Source organism: Trifolium pratense, linkage group LG6 (genome assembly GCF_020283565.1).
Source record: "Trifolium pratense cultivar HEN17-A07 linkage group LG6, ARS_RC_1.1, whole genome shotgun sequence".
NCBI lineage: Eukaryota > Viridiplantae > Streptophyta > Magnoliopsida > Fabales > Fabaceae > Trifolium > Trifolium pratense.
Window position 1 is genome coordinate 29,033,591 of NC_060064.1, and position 26,123 is coordinate 29,059,713.

Below are 26,123 nucleotides of genomic sequence, written 5' to 3' on the forward strand. Positions count from 1 at the left end.
AGCAAGTCAACAAATTCATTCAATTACAATTATTTTAATTAATTAGAAACATTATATTAGTTTATTTGCCTTGCCATTTTGAATGATGGGATAGGCCTCTCACAAAGCTAAGGACTCACACGGTCCTTTATCTATCCTCTCCCATACATATATTTCATGTATATATGTTGATTGGTCCATTTTTTTTTAAAAATGCTCTTTTTATATTGCCACACGTTTTATCAAAACTAGCATCCTTTGTCATGAGATCATCATGCTTTATATAAGCTTCATTCTCCCTAGTTCAATTTGTTGGGTTCACGACATGTGATTTTTCATTTTCAACCGTTGGATCGTCGAAACGAATTTTGAAGCGTGAGATATCATGTGTGTACGGTAGCTGCGAATTTAGGCTAGTTTTGTGCTCGGAAGGAAAGCGGCCAAGGTAAGGGCTATTTCCCCATATATTCATACTACGTAAGGATTGTGTTGTGAAGTGGTAATAGGGCCATTTATCTTTTAAAAGAAATAATTAAAAATAAACTAATAGAAAGAAATTAGTTTTGTTTGAAGTTTGTTGTTGTTTGAGAAGTGAATTGATGGTGATTTGGTAACTTATAAAAGTAAATAAATAATTAAAAAGAGAAAACAAATAAAAGTATAGAGAGGATTAAGTTATCTGTTCTACTCGCTAGTTATATTGGTTTTATGCAGAAAAGGACTATACTAAAAATATTTGATTTTGAATTAACATGCGTGAATCAAATTAAATTGAGTTGATGCTTACAAGGTGTGTGATTATGTCGTTGTTACCGTTGATTGCTATGGTGGTTGTTGTGTCGTCGTTTGTCGTGTTGCCGTTGGTGTTATAAGTCGTTGTTTATAAGTTGTTGTCCTTAAACCGTTGACTATTGATGCTTGTTTTGTGACTAAGCCGTTGATTATTGATGTTCTTATAATGATGATGAAGTTGTTAAATGATGTTGCCTATTGACGTTGCTTATTATAACATGACATGCATTCATTCATGTGTCCAATGACGTTGCCTATTGAAGTTGTATAAATGACGTTGCTCAATGATGTTGCTATTGGTCTTGTTCAATGAAGTTGAAAATAATATGACGTTGATCCTCCATGATGTAAAACTGGAAATGACGTTGCTATTGGTACCACATGCATTTAGCGAGTATAGGCGCATTGCATGCATTTTATTTATTGAAGTTGTATTGTACTTGAATTGATGAAGTTGTGCTTTACCTATTGGGTGTGTTTTCTTGTCGTGTGTTGTTGTTACTCCTTTATGTTCCAATAGTGTGTTTCTTTATATGATTGATGACGAGTTATCCGCTTACTTTTTGGAAATAAATAATTATATATATTTTTGAAAATCTTTTGATTGGTGAAGTGTTTTGTTATTATTTTATGACATTTTTCTTATGGTGAGTATGATTCAATTTGGATAAGGAAATTGACCGTTACATGATTATTGTTGTAGGTACTAAAGATGATGTGTAAAGTTGATATGTTGCTTGAAGCGTGTGCGGGGCAAAAAAAAAAAAAAAAAAAAAAAAGGGTTTTTATAAATTGAAAACTTTATGTAACGAATAGTTCGTTGAAAAACCTCGATATTTTATTTTAATTATTTTGTAAATTAAGTTTTTCTAAATAATTTCTTTATTTAAAATTGTGGGCTGTTACAATTGGTATCAGAGCAATAATCCTCGGACAAATACTTTTGGGTGGGACGACCTTATATATCGCATGAACTCTGATTGTTGTTTGACAAGTCTAATTTTTTTTATTGTTGCTGACTTTGATATGTATCTCTATACAAAATCTTTGGCACAAAGTAAAAGTATTGGTTAACTTTGTTAGATGTTGGTGTTCGGTTTTTGCAAGTCTTGTGGAAAGATATAAAATACATGCCTTATTTGTTTGATTGAATATGTGAATTGAAACGACTGATTTCATTTGAGTAGTTGTTATTGCTTGCTCGTATTACTTGTTTGAGATGTTTAGACAATTAGAATCTCCTGTAGTGATGATTTGTGATTTATTTTTTTACACTGGTATATACTTGAACTTACTATTGAATGATTATTACTTAACTTCTTTTAAGAATTATATACTCACTACTTCTTGTTAATATGCTACTTGTTTTGTGATCTAGCTCTTGCTAGAATAATTAGTTAATTAGTCGATCTTACTGCTAATTCTAATTAGGATGATATGATTTCACTTTTACTTGATCGACATGAGTGTATTTTTGTATTCCAAAAATAAATAAATAAAAGAAGTGTGATTTTGCGACATACTTTGTTATGATTGGTGTTTCTTAGTGTGACTCTTATATGATCATTGTATGATTTCTTATGTTTAATAGAGATGACTTTGCTAGAAGCTATGTTTCATTTTTTAATTTCCTATTGAATAATTTTTGTAGTTTGTTACTTAAAAGAAAATATTATGATGAACTATTTAGTTTAAAAACTTTATTTTTGGATGAAATACTTGTTGAATAAATTTTGTGCTCGTTTTGAAGATAATAATTTTATGATAAAGATATCTATTTATGTGTGGTAACATAATTTGTAGAAAAATATTTATGGCATTTTGGAATTATAAAGATTTTTATTGAAAAGTTTCAGTAGCAAAATTGTGATTTAAAGAGTTTTTTTTTTTTCTCCGTGATTTATCTACCGCTATTTTGAATTTTAAACTCATGTTTTTCCACGGTGGTATTTGGTGACTATGTTTTAGTAGCAAATGAACAACTTTTATAGCTTATTTTGAGGTATAAAATTTTCTTTAATTTTCGTGCTGAATTGATTTTACGAATAAACATGATGAGAAACATGATTGATTAGTTTGATAAAAGAATGGTAATTAGCAAGCATGTTAGTATGAAATATTGTTTTAAACTTTTATTATAAAAATGTTCCTTTTTTGGGTACGAATTTTGTAGTTACTTTTTAGATCATGTAAATTAAGAAGTGTCTTCTTTATAAAATAAAAGCAATTTGATCGAATGAAGAAACAATTTTTTTTTTTATAATTAAAGGGCCAATTATATTAAGAAAATAATTTTTATAAAATAGTGGTTTCGTAAATTAAATTTTGGTTGGATAGATCGGAGAAAGTATACTTTGTGTAAATGAGTATGAAATAACGTGGATTGATTTTATTTTAAGTGTGCTTTAAGGAAAAAAGTTTAAAAAAAATAAAAAAGAAAAAATGGTATAATTGTGTGTTTGTTTCTTCTGTGTGTGGTGCTTGTTATTGAGTTGCTTGATTCTCTTTGGTTATTGCCTTTGTGATTCTATTTTTGATATTATGTCGTTGGTTGCAAGTAAATGATACATTTAGAATTGAATGATACTTTGATAGCGAAATTGAATCATGAGGTTGTTTTATTCAGATAATTTTCGAGGACGAAAATTCTTAAAGGGGGGGGAGAGTTGTAACGCCCCAAAATTTAGAAATAGTTAGTTTATTAAAATTTGTTCGTTTTAAGTATTTTTCGTGTGTTAGTATATTTTTGGTCGGTAGGATGTAAGACCCGAGAAATTTATTTTAATAAAATTATCTAAAGTATTAGGAATCAATTATTTTATTATTTTAGAATTATGAGTAGTCAAACCATTTTAGTATGTGACTGACTTTAGCAAATGACTCAAAATTGATCATGAAGGACATGCTAATTCTATTTCCTTTAGTTCCTTCAATTACATTAAAACCAACAAATGAATGCTCTTTATTACTAGCTAGTAGATGTATTTCTAGCCTCAATATCATTTTGTTCCTGTGTTACTCAATTTTCTTCAGTTACATTAGCAAGTCAACAAATTCATTCAATTACAATTATTTTAATTAATTAGAAACATTATATTAGTTTATTTGCCTTGCCATTTTGAATGATGGGATAGGCCTCTCACAAAGCTAAAGACTCACACGGTCCTTTATCTATCCTCTCCCATACATATATTTCATGTATATATGTTGATTGGTCCATTTTTTTTTAAAAATGCTCTTTTTATATTGCCACACGTTTTATCAAAACTAGCATCCTTTGTCATGAGATCATCATGCTTTATATAAGCTTCATTCTCCCTAGTTCAATTTGTTGGGTTCACGACATGTGATTTTTCATTTTCAACCGTTGGATCGTCGAAACGAATTTTGAAGCGTGAGATATCATGTGTGTACGGTAGCTGCGAATTTAGGCTAGTTTTGTGCTCGGAAGGAAAGCGGCCAAGGTAAGGGCTATTTCTCCATATATTCATACTACGTAAGGATTGTGTTGTGAAGTGGTAATAGGGCCATTTATCTTTTAAAAGAAATAATTAAAAATAAACTAATAGAAAGAAATTAGTTTTGTTTGAAGTTTGTTGTTGTTTGAGAAGTGAATTGATGGTGATTTGGTAACTTATAAAAGTAAATAAATAATTAAAAAGAGAAAACAAATAAAAGTATAGAGAGGATTAAGTTATCTGTTCTACTCGCTAGTTATATTGGTTTTATGCAGAAAAGGACTATACTAAAAATATTTGATTTTGAATTAACATGCGTGAATCAAATTAAATTGAGTTGATGCTTACAAGGTGTGTGATTATGTCGTTGTTACCGTTGATTGCTATGGTGGTTGTTGTGTCGTCGTTTGTCGTGTTGCCGTTGGTGTTATAAGTCGTTGTTTATAAGTTGTTGTCCTTAAACCGTTGACTATTGATGCTTGTTTTGTGACTAAGCCGTTGATTATTGATGTTCTTATAATGATGATGAAGTTGTTAAATGATGTTGCCTATTGATGTTGCCTATTGACGTTGCTTATTATAACATGACATGCATTCATTCATGTGTCCAATGACGTTGCCTATTGAAGTTGTATAAATGACGTTGCTCAATGATGTTGCTATTGGTCTTGTTCAATGAAGTTGAAAATAATATGACGTTGATCCTCCATGATGTAAAACTGGAAATGACGTTGCTATTGGTACCACATGCATTTAGCGAGTATAGGCGCATTGCATGCATTTTATTTATTGAAGTTGTATTGTACTTGAATTGATGAAGTTGTGCTTTACCTATTGGGTGTGTTTTCTTGTCGTGTGTTGTTGTTACTCCTTTATGTTCCAATAGTGTGTTTCTTTATATGATTGATGACGAGTTATCCGCTTACTTTTTGGAAATAAATAATTATATATATTTTTGAAAATCTTTTGATTGGTGAAGTGTTTTGTTATTATTTTATGACATTTTTCTTATGGTGAGTATGATTCAATTTGGATAAGGAAATTGACCGTTACATGATTATTGTTGTAGGTACTAAAGATGATGTGTAAAGTTGATATGTTGCTTGAAGCGTGTGCGGGGCAAAAAAAAAAAAAAAAAAAAAAGGGTTTTTATAAATTGAAAACTTTATGTAACGAATAGTTCGTTGAAAAACCTCGATATTTTATTTTAATTATTTTGTAAATTAAGTTTTTCTAAATAATTTCTTTATTTAAAATTGTGGGCTGTTACAACAGCCGTGCTACAATTCCATGATGGCACAACATCCACCGATGCCACCGAGTATCGCAGGATAATTGGTGGACTTCAGTACCTTAATCTCACTCGTCCCGACTTGTCATACGCCATCAATAAATTGTCACAGTTCATGCATAAACCAACCTCTCTTCACTTGCAGCATCTGAAACGTATTCTTCGGTACACCAAACAAACAATGAATCATGGTCTTATGCTACGAAAAACAACTACAAACAACCTGGTAGCATACTCGGATGCAGATTGGGGGGGCAACAGCGATGATCGAACATCAACTTCAGCGTACATCATCTTCTTTGGAGGCAACCCCATTTCGTGGCTCTCACGAAAGCAACGAACTGTGGCACGATCTTCCACCGAGGTAGAATATCGTGCAGTTCCCACTACAACTACTGAGTTAATGTGGCTCCAAAACCTGCTTCATGAGCTCCAAATTCCGATGAATGACCCTCCTCGTTTATTATGTGACAATGTGGGTGCTACTTACCTTTGCTCCAACCCTGTACTCCATTCAAGAATGAAGCACATATCCTTGGACTATCATTTTGTCAGGGAACAAGTTCAAGAGAACAAACTCATTGTTACACATGTGTCTACAAAGGACCAGCTGGCGGATTTACTTACTAAACCTCTGCCTACGGCTAAGTTCACTGAACTCACATCCAAGATAAAGGTCACTGATGGAACCTTAATCTTGAGGGGGCGTAATGGGCCAGCTGTAACACATATCCGATGAAATCAAAATCATTAAAGGATATGATAATTGTATAGAATTATGTCTTTTATTGTTAGTTACAATTAGCTTAAGTTTAGGCATAACAATAGCCTTTTCAATTACTGTGATGTATATCTCCTGTGATATATATACACCATATACTTGTACATGTTTCAACAATGCAATATAATATATCATTCATTTATAGATACATGATAAAAGAATCAAGAGGCTATGCTAAGGGTTACACTCCATCACCTCAAGTTTTGGGTGAACTACTCACACCTTGACATCATGAACAACACCAAATAATATAAAAAAATAAAATCATAGTAAAATACCTCAAAATAACGAGGGGAGGTTTCATGGATCAATCTTTTGTACTAAACTATGAATAAAAGAAAGAAAAACAAAATATAAACAAACATAGGTTTATTGGATTTTTGAAAAGTGTTCCAACCATGATTGATTAAGATTACAAGAGAGAAAGGGCTTTTATATAGAATACATAAGCTGAGAAATTCGAGGTAATTATATAGGCAAAACATCCAATTGCCTTCAACTGGAGCTACCACGGCTTTTAGGAGCATCGTCACGGCTGTGGTGGATTTTCAGACACGCCTAGCACTTCAGATTTGCCTGGCAGGGCTGTGACCCACCTTGGTACAGCCGTGGCCAGGTTTTAGACCTTTGATCTTTGGCTTTCCTCAATTTTAAGCCATTGGTAACAGTCATAATGCACAAAATTAAGTCTGTAGCCATCAATATCCGCTAATGCTTCATTAAGGAGACTCTCCGTTTGTCTTAATTCACAATAAGTCATCAAAATGGACCTTAAAATTAAAAAGCACAATTTCACTTGTTCGTGCATTTTGGACCTACAAAAGATATAACAAAGAAAATATAGTAAGAAAACACTAATAACTTGACTTATAAGCAAACTTTATTAATAAAACTACTACTAAAAAGTGTGCATATTTTAGAACTATCATTTAAGTTATTCATCAAGATGAACGAAATGCCTATGGGGATATTTCATCTTATAGAAGACTTATTAGAAAGTTACTTTCCTTGACTAACACAAGGCTAGATATCAATTTTTCTACACAACAGTTAAGCAAGGTTGTCAGGATCGAGTTTTTACCTCAACTCGTTTTGTCTAGGTAAACTCGACTCGTAAAATCGTACAAGTTTACCAAAAATTAAAACAATATTAAAATTATTATGTACATGACATATATACTAGTATAATACTATAAAAACGTCAATATTTCAAAATATAAACTTAATTATAAATACAAAATATACCAAATCACCATATAAATAACATTATGTCAATAAACTTGTATTAAAATATATAATTACTCCACCAAATCATATAAACGTTCAAATAACAATCTAGATAAGAAAGTTCATAAGTTTCTAAAATCTTTAAAAGTTAAAGTATACAAAATCATATTCATCGGTGTATTCATCTCCAAAATCATCAAATTCTTCTCCATAGTGTAAAGAATTTTTAATATTAGAACCAAAGATCAAATTCATTGAAGGTGAAGCCGAGAAAAGTTGTTTATTTTGACGATTAGACAAAAAAATTGGGCAAAAAAATGAAAATGGACCTTTAAAGGTAAACTCGCAATCACAAGTAAACTCGTGCAACGAGTTTACACGATTCCAGCGAGTTTGACCGAGTTAACTCGGTGTATACTCATTTGTTTCCTGAGTTTACCAAAAAATGAGTTTACATATGATTTAACACGTTTTTCATTGTAAAACGCGATTTTAACAACAATGGTTGTGACAATAGTTAAGTAACAATGTGTACATTATAAAGATAAAAAGTTTCAATGTTTGAGTACTTTGAGCAAATAAAAGATCATGATATAAAAATCCAATAAGTCAACTAAAAATCAAGAACAACAAAATCCTCTTACAAAATAATGTCGAAAAAATGGTGAAAGAGAAAGAGAGATTGCAACTACTTTTATGTGTTACTAGCGCTACTCAAGCTGACACTACACAATTATTCAAAAAAAAAAAAAGCTGACACTACACAAGATATCAAAAGCACAAAATAAAGTCAATAATAGCACATTGTGTCGTGATTATTGAAATTTATTTTATATATAATTGACATTTTTTTTAACGAGCTGGGTTTTATTAATAATAATAATAACGAGTTCTGATTAGCATAAAGTGTGCCATACAGAACATCAAGAGTTTACAGCATGCGTGATAATTGACATTTATATATTATGTATAACAAGAAATTTAAAAATCATCCTATTTTTATAACTTAAAAATCATCTTATTTTTATGGTTTATTTACACATTTGGTCTTTATGTTTATTTTAGATTTCAATTTAGTCTCTTACGTTTAAAACATTTCATTTGGTCCCTTTAGTGGGAAAACTGACAGAAAAGGCCAATTAATGATAATGGAGAAAATGTAAATGACTAAATTGATATGTTTAAACGTAAGAGACCAAATTAAAATCTAAAATAAAGATAAGGAACGAAAATCTATCTTATTTTTATTTGTTCTTGTTTCACATTTGTTGTATACTCTCAAAATCTTACATCAAATTTAAAACCTTACGTCATATTTTTCATTAAGAATATAAATTTAAGACAATTTGAGATTCTAAGCATTAAATTATTGTTTTTAACTTAATTTAACTTAAGACAATTTATGCTTGTTTTATGTCACGTGCTATTCTAATCTTAGTCTGGATCTGCTCCATGTGAAATGCTTCAGTTATTCAGTCCCACTTACATATATTTAACACTCCAATGGATAGCATATGGAACATATCAATGGATAGCATCAATTATGGGCAGACGCTCCTAGTAGACTCTATAAGCGGCATTGAAGAAACCGAAAGCGTCACCCAAAAACCGAAGCTAATAGCGTCCGCATAGCCTCACTTCAAACAGATGCTACTACATAGCGTCTCCTGGACGCAACTGTCTAGCTTCAGGAGTTTAAGTGTCTCCCACAACATGGACGCTAAACTGATGCTAAATAGCTTGTAGCGTCCGTTTTTTGCCATTTAGCATCTCGTTTGGGCCGACGCTTCAAAGCAGTTTTCTTTTTAGTGACAATTGCGGAATAATAAATGATAAATTTATTTAGTTATGAGTTGAGTCCTACGGGTGCTAATATAGTTGAGATGTTATAGATTTTTTGTCACATAATCTAGTGACTAAATTCTACCCTTAAGGTTTGCCAAAAAAAATTCTACCCTTAAGTTGAATAAGTGAGATGAACGAGTTTGAACTCTGACCACCTGCATATATAATGTAATATCTTTACCAACTGAGTTAAACTCACGGATTGTTTACAGTGTATTTTATTTCCACTAAATGATAAATTGACTTTTTATTTTTATTTTTATAAGTAATGATAAATTTACTTAATTATATTGACATTAGTTTTATTTTAAACCGGAAAAGTATATTAAACACACATTAATGGCATATAGCATAAGGAAAATTAATGTTAATTCATTGAGTCGTAGATAAATTTATTAACTTAAAGATGATAAACCGGTAAAACATTAATTAAGATTAACACATTTGTAGTAGTAAATTATTTAGATATTATGCATAAGGTCCTATATTCTCATTTGCTCCATTATAAACAACAAAAAATTATTATAATTTTTCAGCGACATGTACTTTACCATATCTTTTAAAAGGAAACGTGCATATGAACATGTTGATAAAAATTAAAGGATGGAGATGTACCAAAATAAATAAAATAAATTTAAGGATGTAGAAATTGTATAAAAAAAACGATGGAGAAATTTCAATTAAAATGTGAGAAAAATAAATACTGTATATCATTATTATGACATAAATATAAAATTATAGGTTCATAATTAACATTAAAACTAACTAGAATTTCGACCCGCGCAGTGCAGGGTCTAATTAACCGTAATATAAAACAATAAAAATACGATAGAAAATTTTTAATACTAAAAGTTGTGTAACATTAAACATTAGTTCAACAATAAATTTGGATAAATGTTCATACAATATAGAAATTATGATAAATTACGAAATACTTCCTCATAGATTACATTGAATATATGTTTTATTTGTATTTTCACCGTCATCGTCGATAATCAAAATTTTTAATACAGCTGTAAAAGTAACTATTGAAATCGCGACACAATCAACCATGTGAAGACATTGACGACTACAGAAGATATATCCTAACATGTTCTAGTAACCCGCATCCTTTAACTTTAATCACAATTGAAACAAAGGATGCATGCGAGTTCTCACCCGAAAAACAAATTAATTTTTTTAAAATATAAAACTGCAATAAAAAGAGGGAGAAAATGATTAGGTTTAGGGCTAGCTTATCGGAATAAGCTTAGAATATAAGAGATTTTCAACTTAACTAAAAAAAATTGGATATCTAAGAATGGATACATGATGATATATCAAAATTAAGATATATAAGAAGAAACCGTAGATAATATTTTTCATATTTTATTTCATTTCACTTGCATCATATCTTAAAAGTACGTACAAAATTAACAAGGTACTTGAAATCGTGCATTTGTGTATTCTTTTGTGTTTTACAATCATATAATATTAGATGCTTTATAATTATGTTCCTACACAATAGCCTTTACGACACTTCATTCTTTTAGATAGTTTGCTAATTGTGTCATGTGGACAATCACGATCTCGAACACATGGAATGGAACCTATATAATGTAAAAAGAGAAATAAACAATGTTAATAAAATGAGATAAAATATTATTGTGTAAGAAATAAAGATGGAAATTCGAAAAGAGGATAAAACTGATTTACCACGAATCTGACTTTGCGTTGAAACAAGAAATAGGGAAAGAATGATTATCATAACATTAACAAACTTGGAAATTTTATCCATATTTTCCAACTTTTGTATTTGCTACATAGAATTTAAGTTTATCACCTTTTGATTTATAAACTCATTTCTTTAATCAATTAAATAGTTTTTAGTACTTGCATAGCTATGTAAAAAGACTTCCTATTTCTGTTTATAACTATTAGATGTCTCTTAAGTACATTAATGTGTTAATTTGTCCCTTTAATACCTTTAGTAAAGAGGTCATGTAAAATTTGCAAATTAAAATAATTCATAATTATTTAACAAATTTTCATTAGTTTATATCCTTTCATTATAGAAAACAGAAAATCACAATTGAAGGTGCATGAAGAAATATGTGTGGGTGGGTGGGGGGGTGTTGATCGACTTTAAAATAAATAAAAAAATTAAATTCTTTAGTAAAGAGGTCATGTAAAATTTGCAAATTAAAATACCTTTAGTAAAGAGGTCATGTAAAATTTGCAAATTAAAATAATTCATAATTATTTAACAAATTTTCATTAGTTTATATTGTTATGAATCATGGAATCAGAGGGATAAAGATCATAAATGTCGGCAAGATAGAGTGCATAAGAGTATTCATGAGGAAGATACTCATAGAAATTCATATTGAATGAATATGGATTGATAAAAGAATGAGTAAAATGTACAATGAAGTAGCTTATTTATAGGACAATTTGGAGTAACTAACTTTCTAACCTCCTAACTAACTTGGTAACCTATCAACTAACTCTAGTTGATTAACTAACTATCTATATTCTTAACAGCCTCCCTCAAACTCAACATTGGGAAATTTACCAATTTGAGTTTGAATTACAAAGCTAAATCCAAACAAAGAAACAAAGCATTGAATTTTTGGCTTGTAATACATTCCTCGAAACCATAGACTCCAAGCAAGCAACATAAAATCTGCACAACTAGCCTCATAACACCTTCCATAGTCTGCAACAAGTGACCTTCCAATTGGACTGAAACCTTTAAACAAACATCAGAACCAACTCTTGCAAAAAAAAAAGAACAATGGCGAAACTCAAACAACTTGTTAAAACCAAGGTAATCACACAACCATTTCTAGAATGAAGATCCAAAATTTGAAAATCACAGTCAATTATCATGCCAGTAATTACTTCCATGGGAGACTCCACTTCAATACCTTTTGTGCAAAATAACCTTGTCTATACCAAATTGCATTGTATTCAACGATTTTAATAGAGGACCTTTACCAAGTATCTTATGAGCATTACAATTTCCAAACTCCATGAATAAACCAAATGTAACAATTCTTAGCAGAATCAATCAAAACCTCAAGATCAAATGCAATTCAACCCTTCAAACAAAGATATTTAATTGATTTTCACATAAGCAAGAACACAAGCAATGTCAGCAAATAACCAAGTAACAAAATCTGATCCTTCTCTAATGTGAAAACCAACTAATCCAAAACTGAACAAATGTGCAAAATTGACTTCTATATTGTAATAGCCTCCCTCAAACTCATAGTAAGAGAATTCTTGGTATGAGTTTGGATTTTGGAATACAAAGCCCAATCATAAAATGACAAGAACATCAGCAGTATAAGCTTCTAGGAAATCAACACAAAATCCATTGAATTGAGCCTCTATGAGATCAATATTCATTTAGTAAAATTCAGTAGGGGAAGCACTAATTAACTTGTTGCTGATCTATGATGCATTTATCCAAAATTTGAAACAACACAGTAGCAGTGTTTGACAACCTATGGCACCATAATTGTTGAGTAAAGCACCACAAAAAATTGATTCAAAAGAGAATAATGCTTCTGGATTCTCAAAGCTATAATTCTCCGTCATCTTCTTCCCATGCTCTATCAATCTCAATTGAATCTTGATCTTAATTCCAAGAACAACAATCTCACCATGAATCAACTCAAATAGCAATAATATTGTGTCAGCTCTATCTAAAATTCCCTTATACTGCAAAATCAACGGCGAACAGAAATCATGGTGATTGCCGCCGGGATCGAAGACGAAAACACAAACAGTGAAATATATCGAAATGAACTTTGATAGAAAAGATAGCGTAACAGAACTGTAAATCATTGCCATAGTTTCACCAGGATCAAAAACAGTGATGCATAAACCACGATGGGGAAAAAAGAAAGTGATGCTCTTCGACGAAGGCAGTAGCAAATCAGAAAGTAGTTCACCTTTCTTGCCGTTCGGATCGTGATCTTGCAAGAATCGGACGTTTCCGTCGTGTTGACGCTCGACCTTGATCGGAGAAGAGAACGCTTGTACACCGGATTGATTCTGCAGTTTCAGATCGACTTCAGAAAGTACAAATTCAGTTTCGAAATTCTTTGATTGCTTGTGTTCTTCCGAAGCGGTGATCGCGAAATCGACATTGTTGCAGCAAGAATCACCAAGAAAACAAGTAATAGCCCCAATCTTGATGGAGAAACCATCAAAATCTGATGCAATCGAAGGAATGAAAACTGGAATGATTGGACTTGTGAAGCTGCCGAAAACGAGTGAATTTGACGAAGTTGATGATTCCAGATCTTGAGGAGAATTACTGAGAATTTCAACATCATCAGATTCATCTTCTTCACAATATTCAGAATCGTAAGCGGAAGCACGATCTTCATCTTCATCCCTCGGGTATCGCTCTGATACCATGTTATGAATCATGGAATCGAAGGGATAAAGATCATAAATGTCGGCAAGATAGAGTGCATAAGAGTATTCATGAGGAAGATACTCATAGAAATTCATATTGAATGAATATGGATTGATAAAAGAATGAGTAAAATGTACAATGAAGTAGCTTATTTATAGGACAATTTGGAGTAACTAACTCCCTAACTAACTTTCTAACCTCCTAACTAACTTGGTAACCTATCAACTAACTCTAGTTGATTAACTAACTATCTATATTCTTAACATATATCCTTTCATTATAGAAAACAGAAAATCACAATTGAAGGTGCATGAAGAAATATGTGTGGGTGGGTGGGGGGGTGTTGATCGACTTTAAAATAAATAAAAAAATTAAATTCTTTATCGAAAATTTTAACTAAAATTAACATATTGAAGATATATCGGAACTCTTGATTGTTTTGAGGAGTAGGAACGTGGGTTTGTGAAGAGTTTTGATAGAAAATGTTTTAATTCAGAAACCAATCCAAAGTGTATCTTTCTTCTTCTTCTCCGAACAATTCAACGAAGTGTATCTTTCAAGTTGAAGGATTTTTCATGGTTTCTTGCAAGCGTCACAAGTTGAAGCATTTTTCATGGTTTCTTGCAAAAAGTGTATCTTATGGTTAAGGTCATCTACCCTAGAGTGGTTTAAGAGAGAAATAGAGTTCATTCCAAGGGAGCAGAAATGCTAAAAAAAAGGCACAAAAAAAAAAACTGCAGATTTTTTTTTTTACGCTATGTCTACAATTAGTTCCCGACAACGACGCCAAAAACTTGATACGCTCGCAAGTGCACGAGTATTTCATTGTAACAAAAGTAGTATAGAATCCACATGGACTAATGAGAGAAAATGTAGAATTTTACTTAAAGGAAATATTAGAATTGAATAATGAAAATTTAGAGAAATGATTATGAAGATTACTTTTTTTGGGTTTTAATTATATGGTGATCAAATAAGAAAGTAACGAAAATTAATAAAATTAAAATATAAAACCTCAAGACTTAAGAAGCAGCGGCTGGGCAAGAGATTCACTTGACAAAGTCCGAGGTTTATTTCAGCAGGAATTTGAGCACAGCAGATCAGGAAGATCTCTCAAAAATCATGGGTGTCAGACACGTTCTTGGAACCGGTAACTATCTTGGTCTTCCTTCTATGATAGGCAGGAAAAAGAAACAAGTATTTGCTTACATAAAGGATAGAGTATGGAAACAGATTAATTCTTGGAGAGGTAGAGCTTTATCTAGAGCAGGAAAGGAGGTTATGATCAAATCAGTTCTGCAGGCAATTCCTTCCTACGTGATGAGCGTTTATCTCCTTTCGGATTCTACAATCAAGGATATTGAAAGAATGATGAATTCCTTTTGGTGGGGTGGAGGTGCACATAATAAAGGGATTCGATGGTTAGCATGAGACCGTATGACATACCCGAAAATACCCTAGAGTGGTTTAAGAGAGAAATAGAATCGCACCTTTCCTTGGAGAGTTCATTCCAAGGGAGCAGAAATTTCCCTTTGTCAAAATACCTTCTTTATCCCATGGCGAGAGCAATAGAAATGTTAAAAAAAAGACACAAAAAAAAAAACTACAGATTTTTTTTTTTACCCTATGTCTACAATTAGTTCCCGACAACGACGCCAAAAACTTGATACGCTCGCAAGTGCACGAATATTTCATTGTAACAAAAGTAGTATCGAATCCACATGGACTAATGAGAGAAAATGTAGAATTTTACTTAAAGGAAATATTAGAATTGTATAATGAAAATTTAGAGAAATGATTATGAAGATTACTTTTTTTGGGTTTTAATTATGGTGATCAAATAAGAAAGTAACGAAAATTAATAAAATTAAAATATAAAACCTCAAGGTTATGAATTTCATCAATAACACAAATTCTCAACCCATTTCAAAAATACATTTGTCATGTGAAAATCTTCTTTTTAAAAACAAGCATCTAGGTGTGCCAATGTTGCGTTGCAACCACCTTTTCTCACAGCAGTTGTCAATTGCCCTGGATGGCTACAACACACGACACCCACACACACCCTAGATGCAGGGGCGTCTCCGAGTTTTAGGAGGCTCTGTTCAAAATATAAAAGTGGTCACTTAATAAAAAAATATAATATTTTTTTAAAAAAATTGTTGATTTAAATTGCATATAATATAAAAAAAAAATAAAATCATTCTTATTCTTGTAAACATATAAACTATCAATATTAAACCAATTGCATTAAATCAAATGGTACAAGAAATACAAAATAATTATATTTGTATATAACGTCAGAAAGGAACATCCTAATCTAAAATTAAATTTTATGCAAAGATTAAAATGAACTAGAACTATATTTACGAGTATAGATAATTAATCTATTGATACTCTTATGATATTTTATGAACATTAAAAATATATAACTATTATTTTAGGGCATAAAAATTAATCTATTAATATGCATATGATATTTATAGGTATAAATAATATATAAGTAATATTATAGGACCTCAAAATTTTGATATGAGACCCTCAAAATTTTGAGGCTCGATGCCGTCACACATCCCACACATGTGTGCAGGCCGCCTCTGCCTAGACGCCCGGTGAGGGCAATACACCGCTCACAAACTATAGAGGATCGAGATATCGGTTTCTCCGGTTAGAAGCTCTCCTATACCTTGGGATAAACATAAAAAGTCTACAATTTGTGATATACTGCTAGTAATCATAAAGTGTTAGATTTTATTTTATTTTTTTTTATCAAAAACTATAATTTTTCTGTTATTTTTCAATGGATTATTCGGGGACGTGGCAGGGAACGAAAAAGCATTATCCACCATTCTCAGTCTCATTGACATCCCTAATTATGTCTGTTAGATTCCTCATAAATGATGATGTTGCTTGCTTAGTGGAAACCAACATTTGCTAACATTATATGGGACAAAATGATGAAATGTTAAGCCTATATATTCAATGAGGAACTAAAAGGACAAAATCTTGACATTATAGAGAATAATCCAAAAAAAAATTACAAAGCAAAAAATTAAATTTGGCTAATATTACAAGAGAGTACATACTATTTAACCATATCTTTACTTATAAAACAAAACTATATCACGTGTTATTCTAATAATAAATGATTAATTTATTTGGTTCAAATTTTTTTTTGGTCTAATATTTATTTCAATTTTAAATTGGAAAAGTATATTAAACACTCCTTAATCTATATAGTACAAGGAAAATTAAAGTTAATTCATCTATTAAATTGACTATGATACACTTGTAAAACATTAATTAATTCAGGCTTGCACAATTATTATAGTAAATTACTACCTCCGTTCCTAATTATAAGATTTCATTGAAAAATTGCGAAGATTAAGAAAGTAGATTGTGACATTAAATTTGTTGACAATTGATATTGTTTTTACAATTTTATCCTTAAAGAAAGAGTATGAGTTATTATTTTTCTAAAGTATTTTTTACATATTGTAGAAAAATATGCAATTTAATTAAGGTTATGTTGGTAAAGAAATAATTAATGCCCTTGAAAATATGAAATGAGTCTTATATATAAAAAGGGACAAAAAAAAAATAAAAAGAGTCTTATATTAATGAACGGAGGAAGTATTGTAATTTTGCAGTGACTTTTAGTTTTCTATATCTTTTAAAAAGAAACAAAGCATATGAGAATGTTGATAAAAATAAAAGGAAGGAGAAATTTCAATTGAAATTTGAGAAAAACAAAGATTGTATCAATATTATGACGTAAATATAAAATTATAGGCTCAGAACAAACATAAAAATCAATTTTCAATTTAACTAGAAAAAAATTGGATATGCTTAAATGAACACCACAATGATCATTTCTAGCATCATGATATCTCAAAATTAAGATATAATAATATTTTTTATGCTTTATTTCATTTCACTTGCAACATCTTAAAGTCAAAAAAGTTAGAAAAGTTATATGAAAATTCATTTATTGGGTGATCATAATAAATAAATAAATAAATAAATAAGAACTCATGGAATATTCTAGTTGTGCTTTTGTATATTCTTTTGAGTCCGACAATCATAAAATCTTTGGAGCCTTAAAATTCTATACAAAAACCTTTACGACATCTCATTTTTTTTATTGAATGGTGTGCGTGGATTTGGACAATCACGATCGGTTTTACATGGAATTGCAGCTGTAATGTAAAAAGAAAAAAAAAGTTATTAAAATGGAATAAATATTGTGGAAGAAGAAAATTTGTAATGGAGATAACAACAGTTTACCACGTGCAATTTTTGTTGAATCAAGAAACAAGGAAAGAATGATTATCATAATATTAATAAATTTGAAAATTTTATCCATATTTTCCAATTTTTGCATGTATTAAATAGAATATTATTTTATCACTTTTTGATTTATAAATTAAAGCTCATATTTTTCGTACATCAACTAAATAGTTTTTAGTACTTACATAGTTGTAAAAAGACTTATAATTTTTAAATAATTATTAAATGTCTCTTAAGCACAACAAATTGTTAATTTGCTCCTTTAGCACCTTATGTAAAGAGGTCAAGTAAAAATTTACAAATCAAAATAATTCATTCTTAAATTTTTAACATAATTTTCACTATTTTATAACCTTTCATGATAGAAAAGGAAAAATCACAAAATAAAAATAATATTGTTTGTGATACCCTAAACTCCATAGATATAATTGAAGGTGCATGAGATACACAACAAAGTGGAGGGGAGGGGAGATGTTGAATTGTGTTTATCGATTTTAAATTTTACAACATAAGAGATGCATATTAGTTAATATACATTGTTCTTTATCAAAATACTTAACTGAAGTTAATATTGAAGATGAAGATAAACCATAAATAAACACGACTTAATTGACTAAAGGAGAAGGATCTTTTGACACTATTCAAATCATTGCTTTCAATGACTTATATACTGTTGTGATTCTATGAATTTAATCTCTTAGTGCTTCTTTTGTCTTTGACTAAGTTGACTTACAAATAAGTGTTTAAGTTGAAGTACTATAGAAAGATCATGAAGCATGAACAAGAGAATGTCCTTGGAACATGATTAAGCTTTTGCTCCTGTCTAATTAAAATACTCAAGAGTACTTTCTCCGCCCCAAATTATAAGGGAAAAAACAAAAATTACACATTTTAAAAAAAATCACAATTATACAAAAACTTTTTAATTGATGTTTTAAAGATAATTATCTTTAAAACATCTTAATTATCTTTAACACATCAAATTGATATTTTGCTTCAACAATCTCCCTTTTTTTATGATAAAATTAAAAAGTTTTATATTGTATTATACTTTGCTGATTAATTTTTTTTTTTTTTTGATAAGCAAAAATTGAATTATAAGGAGTACAAGGGGCACTCAACCCTTACAATTCAAATGAAAACCATTAGATGCTATCAATGCAAACTAACGGATCGTTACACCAATCAGAAAATACAAAAGAAGTATTAACTCTCAACCGACCTATAAACCAAAACCAAGAAATAAAGATAATTTGATCTATCAAAGCATCCAAATTAAACACATCTCCTCGAAACACAATATTATTCCGAGTACGCCATATGCTCCAAGTAGTTGCTAACCAAATGACATGACGAGTTTTAGCAAGTCTCTTACTCTTCACCAAATCACCAAAAGATATGAAGTGCTTCCACCCTTCCTCAAAGGGGATGAAATCCACAGCCATCCACTTATAAATTTTCTTCCAAACTTGAATTGAGACAGAGCAATTAAAAAATAAATGATCTATGTCTTCTTCTTCTCTAAAGCAAAACACGCAACAAAACTCACGTGGATTATTGATAATTCCTTTTCTTACCAAAGCCATACGGGTCGGAAGTCGTGCTAATAGCAATCTCCATCCAAATATGTTCACTTTAGACGGTACATCGTTCATCCATAAATCTTGCAGCGCATCCGCCACATTACTATTAATAGTCAAAAATGAATCACGGTTTTGCAAGAAACAATATGTTGATTTTACCGTAAACATACCGGCATGGTTCATGAGCCATTTTCGATGATCCAAACATTCCTTCTTAGGCCTAATATCTGCTAACAAAATCGACATCTCAGTTGCATCATCCATATCATCTCGCGCTAGCTCCACAGCCCAATCAAAACTCCAAGTCCAATTATCATCACTCCAAGAACCGAAAGCAGCTATAGGAGCATCAGGTTGCAACGATTTTGCATACAATTGAGGGAATAAATTCATGAAACTTTCATGACCCAACCATCTTTCTTGCCAAAAACGGATAAGATTGCCGGATCCTAATACATTGCACACGTTGGATTTGAACCAACCTCCGCTCTCTTCACCTCCTATCCTTAAGATGTCGCGCCACCAAATGGATTGAGCTCTAACATTCTTGTTGACATCCAGAAGAAAATTTTCAGCCATTGACCCATATCTATACACCAGTAACTTGCACCACAAAGTGTTATCTTCACTAAGCCCTCTCCATTTCCATTTGCATAGTAAAGCTTGATTGAACAAATCAAGATTCTTAATACCCAAACCTCCTTTATCTTTTGGGAGACATATAGTATCCCAACTAACCCAACACATCTTGTTGTTGTCCAAGCTCCCACCCCATAAAAACTTTGCTGATGAAAAATCAAGATTCTTAATACCCATACTTTGCTGATTAATGTAATTTTCTCTACCATTTAATTTTATATCTTCTTTTCACAAATTCTCATAATATTAATTAAATATCAGGAAACATAGTTCATTAATCAATCTTAATGGAGCTATATATTATGGTAGTTAGGATGATGGAGCTATATATGGTAAGCAACTATGTTGAAATTACATGAACCTCTTTTTGACTTGATGAAAAATATGCTGCGAATTTCGAATACAGAAACCAACACAGTACCTATATATGGACTATAGTAGAGGAAAGAAAGTTGAATTGGAAATTATATATGGGACCCGTTGTCTAAAGTTATAAATATTGTATCACTATTATGATATAAATATAAAATTATAAGCTCAGAACTTATAACATAAAAACTAATTTTCAACTTAACCAGGAAGAAACTTTGATATATGTGAATTGATACAAGATGATATATCAAAGTTAAGATATATAAGAAGAAACTGTCGATAATATTTTTTCATGTTTTATTTCATTTCACTTTCATCATCTTAAAGTACAAAACTATCAAGATACGTGAAATTAGAAAAGCTAAAAGAAAATTCACTTAATGAGTGATCAAAATAACTAAATAAAAACTTATGAAAAATTCACGTAGTGCATTTGTGTATTCTTTTGGGTTTGACAATCATATAATCTTTGGAACAAATAATAGGGAACGGGAATCACGATCAGTAACACATGGAACGGGAACTGTAATGTAAAAAGAGAAAGAAAAAAAAAGTTACTAAATGGAATAAAATATAATGTAAGAAATAAAGATGGAAATTTGAAAAGGAGATAAATTGGTTTACCATGACTTTGTGTTGAAACAAATAATAGGGAAAGAATGATTATCATAACATTAACAAACTTGAAAATTTTATCCATATTTTCTCCACCTTTGTATGTATTAGATGGAATTTTACACCAACTAGATGAAAATTTTCTTTCTTAAAACGAAAAAAAAATATTATTTTTTAATAAAAAATACCTCTTTGTGAGAGGAAAAGTTAGAAATACATGTATGAAAATGCATGTAAGTTTTGTCCTTTTTTTTATAAAGAATGTATTATTCTGATTTTATGATTTTCCCTTTACTATCATGAAAGGTTATAGGATAATGGAAAATTAATAAAAAACAAATAAGAATGAAATATTTTCAAATTTCATATCAAATTTTCCCTTTTTATAAAGAATGTATTATTCTGATTTTATGATTTTCCCTTTACTATCATGAAAGGTTATAGGATAATGGAAAATATTTCCCTTTTCCATTCATATCAAATTTTCTTTCCTATCCTACGACGGCCTATAATTTTCAAAATTAATTTTTATATTAGTGTTTTTTGACGTAATTTTTATATTAGTTATGAGCAATTTTGTATTTATAATATTATTGAGTCACCTTTACTTTTTAAACAACCTCAAATGCTTTGTTTCCTTTTAAAGAATATGTAAAACTAAAATTAACTACAAATTTATAATAATTTATTGTAATTATTGTGCAAGTCTTAATTAATATTTTACCATTGTGCTATTGACTAATGCTTGTTTAATATAATTTTCGAGTTTAAAACACTACAAGAAAATATGGGACTGGATACGATAGTATTTGTAGCTAATTCGTAGCTAATATTTACTAAAACGGAGTTAGCAAACCGATTTGTTGTGAATTTCCTGCGTAGGATGGATTGGATGACAAATCATCTATCAAAATATTTCACTACAACGACGTGAAAACCTTTGTGCACACAATCCTCGACAAATTTGAACCATTTTATTGGCAAAACTTGAAGCAATTGAAAATTAAACTAGCGGATTTGGTCTAAGGCACTGTTTAAACAAACCATTCTATCTGCTCTGTTTCTTAGGCATTAATTTTTTTCACTACAGAGCAGAATTTTTAACTAAGTCATATACCTAGGGAATTTCGTAGATCAATTATTAGACCACATGTCTTCAAATATTAGTCAGAGAACAAAGATTAGCCTTAAAGCCTAATCAAGGTCATTCATTAGTTGGTCCTAAGGTCCGACAGTGGCGGATCCAGGACCCTGGACCAGGGGTGCAGACAGTTTAGTATACTAAATTTTTTTTTTTTTTTTTTGAAAATTTTTATTATTTAAATAAAAATTGAGAAAGAAAAAATTATTATTAATAACGTTGATAATAATGACTATTTTACAATTGTTCACATGCGATTTGAATTTTTTTCTTATGTTCTCACTAATGAAAATTGTAGTTTTATAAACTACTTTGACTAGCTTATGAATAATATATAAAAATCTTATTTATTTGTATAAACTATTTTGCATAAACTCAAAAATAAAACGAACCCTATACAGACAATCTTATGAATAATATATAAAAGTTTACTTATTTTACCTAAGTTGTTTTTCATAAACTTAAAAATAAGTCAATTCAAACGGTTGACATTATTTATATTTTTTTTTGTAGATACATATGACATTGTTTATAACCTTGTAAAAAAAATTGTTTATAACTATACAGGCCGTAATTAGAATGAGGCCGTGTAAGAAAAAGCCCATGACAAATGGGTAGGAAACCATAAACATACAATTTTTATAGAAAAAGTTGTTTGTGGCTGCCGTTGCACTCTGTTCTTCTTCTTCTACTACTTTTTTCATTCTTTATACAACTCTGTTCCTCTTCGTCTTCTTTCGTTTTTTACTTTGCTTGCATCTTTGTGAGTGCAGATGATCTTCTTTTCTTCTCTTGGTCTCTTGGGTAGGGGTGAATAATCAAAATCTCAGGGGGTGTAAATTGCAAAAAAAAATTGATTATATGTGTAATTTTCAGAAGTTCAGGGTGTGTAGCTGCACACCCTCACATAGACGTAGATCCGCCCCTGTGGTCGGATACCAAGTTTTCAAAAAAAAGGTTAGGTAGAAACTTAATTTTGGTGTTCAAGCAAGGGATTTAAAATTCTCTACAACCTTTATAAGTGAACTCATAACCTAAACAAATTCCTTTTAAAGAAATCTCATTACCCAACTTAATATTGTATCATTATTATGACATAAATATAAAATTATAGGCTCAGAACTTATAACATAAAAATTAATTTTCAACTTAACCAGAAAAAAATTTGATATGTGTGAATGGATACAAGATGATATCTCAAAGTTAAGATATATAAGAAGAAATTGTCGATAATATTTTTCATGTTTTATTTCATTTCACTTGCATCATCTTAAAGTACAAAACTATCAAGATACGTGAAATTAGAAAAGCTAAAAGAAAATTCACTCAATGAGTGATCACAATAACTAAATAAGAACTCATGAAAAATTATTCACGTTGTGCATTTGTGTATTCTTTTGGGTTTGACAATCATATAATCTTTCGAGCTTTATAATTAGCCTATACACAATAACCATTACGACACTTCATTCTTCTAGGAGATTTGCTATTCAAGGAGGGGGTGGAAGTTACACAATCACGATCAGTAACACATGGAACGGGAACTATAATTTAAAAAGAGACAGAAAAACAAAGTTACTAAATGGAATAAAATATAATGTAAGAAATAAAAATGGAAATTTGAAAAGGAGATAAACTGGTTTACCATAAACCTGACTTTGTGTTGAAACAAATAATAGAGAAAGAATGATTATCATAACATTAACAAACTTGAAAATTTTATTCATATTTTCTCTACCTTTTGTATGTGTATTACATAGAATTGTAGTTTATCACGTCTTGATTTATAAAGTCATTGTTCTCCTTACAACAATTAAATAGTTTTTATAGTACTTCAAGAGGTGTGAAAAGACTTCCATTTTTTGTTTACAATTATTAGATGTCTCTTAATTAAGTACAACAATGTGTTGCCCCTTTAACACCTTTTGTAAAGAGGTCGTGTAAAATATACAAATTAAAATAATTCATATTTTTTAACAAATTTTCTTTAGTTTAAAAGCTTTTATGATAGAAAACGGAAAATCACAAATTAAAAATAATATTGTTTGACATCCTAAAACCCTTAGATATAATTGAAGGTGCATGAAGAAACACAACACAGTACGAAGGGGGTTTAAATTGTGTTGATCGACTTTAAAATCTTTTCGTTCTTTCTTTATAACAATTAACAAATAAGAATTAAAACAAAAGTTACTCAAAACCAAAAATACAACTAAAATTGAACAATCTTAGTGGAAAATAGTAAATTTTAATTCAATACCCCCCACCATATTGGCTGCATAAAGTGCCTATACAACTTCTCAGCAACGATTTTCAAAAGTATCTGAATTGAGAGAGGAAAAAGGGTAGATTAGATTACCCTACCAAATTGGTGTGAACCGTTATCTATTATACCTCTTTTCCTAATTGTTTTACTTAATTGATTTATGCTTTAACTTTATTTGAATCTTTTGATAAAGAAAACAGAATGTTTTTTATTCGGTTAAGAAAGAAAATATTTTAAAATCGTAGTGAAGAACATAATTTTTTTTTCGTTTTAAGAAAGAACCTAATTTTTTTATAAAGAATGTATTAATCTAATTTAATGATTTTCCCTTTTTTACAATGAAAGGTTATAGGATAATGAAAAATTATTAAAAAAATTAATAAAAATGAATTATCTTGATTTGTAAATTTTTATATGACCTTACTAAAGGTGCTAAAGAGGAAAATTAACCCATTATTATACGTAAGAGACGTAATTATAAAAAATTTAGGAGGGTAGAAACTATTTAATTGGTGTAAAATTCCATCTAATGCATGCAAAGGGTAGAAACATGGATAAAATTTTCAAGTTTGTTTATGTTACAATAATCCTTATCTTTATTTCTAGTTTCAACACAAATTTGTAAGCCCTTTGTTTTTATCTCATTGTCAAAAAAAATAAAATTTGTCAAGTAATCTAATAGCTAAAAATTTCGTCCTTAAGATAAATAAGTGAGATGACATGAGTTCGAATCCAACCCCCTATATATATAATGCAATATTATATTAATTGAGTTAAGTTTACGGAACAATTTTTTCTTTATTTCGCACAAAATATTTTATTACATTGCCTCGTAGAATGAGGTGTCTACAAGATTATTGTCATTGTGTTATGTGTATAATTACAAAGCTGCATAGATTATGTGTGTTTGGCCTAAAAGAATACAAAAATGCACTGTCGAAATTGAGATGAGTTTGGAAAAATCCGAACTTTTGTGGGTTTGGGTTTGGGGAGGGTAATATCCGTCCCTGCCCCTCCCATTGCCATGCCTAGAATCAAGATCTTGACACGTGGCATACCTTGTATGTTACCTATAAATCATTTTCTTAAGATGGCCAACAAGACCTTCCAAAAGAAACTAGAAAAGCAACTAGGCAACTTCCACTAAACTGAAAATTAAACAAAGTTTGGTAATTATCCTCCCATTGACAACACCACCAACTCATAAATCTAGTTTGGTGTAAATATATTTTTTCTCTTGAATCTATCTATATCTATAATTCATACTAATAGTAAATGCAAACCTCATGTGTCATATACTAAGACCTTTGATATTTGTTTGCTTCTTTTACAAGAAAATTATGTATGATCTTTTTACATAGAAAATTTTAATTTTGAATATTTAGAAAATAATATACTATTAACAAGTTTATATTAATATTATTGTTAAT

The 26,123-nt window shown here is 30.1% G+C and overlaps 3 long non-coding RNA genes across 3 annotated transcripts; all 3 read right to left on the reverse strand.

Annotated features, from left to right (window-relative positions):
- Nucleotides 1-10,721: 10,721 nt before the first annotated feature.
- On the reverse strand, nucleotides 10,722-11,273 carry LOC123888863. Its single transcript, XR_006802322.1, has 2 exons — nucleotides 11,069-11,273; nucleotides 10,722-10,962 (listed from the first exon to the last, which is right to left on the reverse strand). It is a non-coding gene; the product is annotated as an uncharacterized LOC123888863 (long non-coding RNA).
- Nucleotides 11,274-17,626: 6,353 nt separating this feature from the next.
- LOC123888864 lies at nucleotides 17,627-18,390 on the reverse strand. The gene is made up of 2 exons (XR_006802323.1): nucleotides 18,075-18,390; nucleotides 17,627-17,986 (listed from the first exon to the last, which is right to left on the reverse strand). It is a non-coding gene; the product is annotated as an uncharacterized LOC123888864 (long non-coding RNA).
- Nucleotides 18,391-23,650: 5,260 nt separating this feature from the next.
- On the reverse strand, nucleotides 23,651-24,688 carry LOC123888866. The gene is made up of 2 exons (XR_006802324.1): nucleotides 24,073-24,688; nucleotides 23,651-23,971 (listed from the first exon to the last, which is right to left on the reverse strand). It is a non-coding gene; the product is annotated as an uncharacterized LOC123888866 (long non-coding RNA).
- Between the last annotated feature and the right edge of the window lie 1,435 nt (nucleotides 24,689-26,123).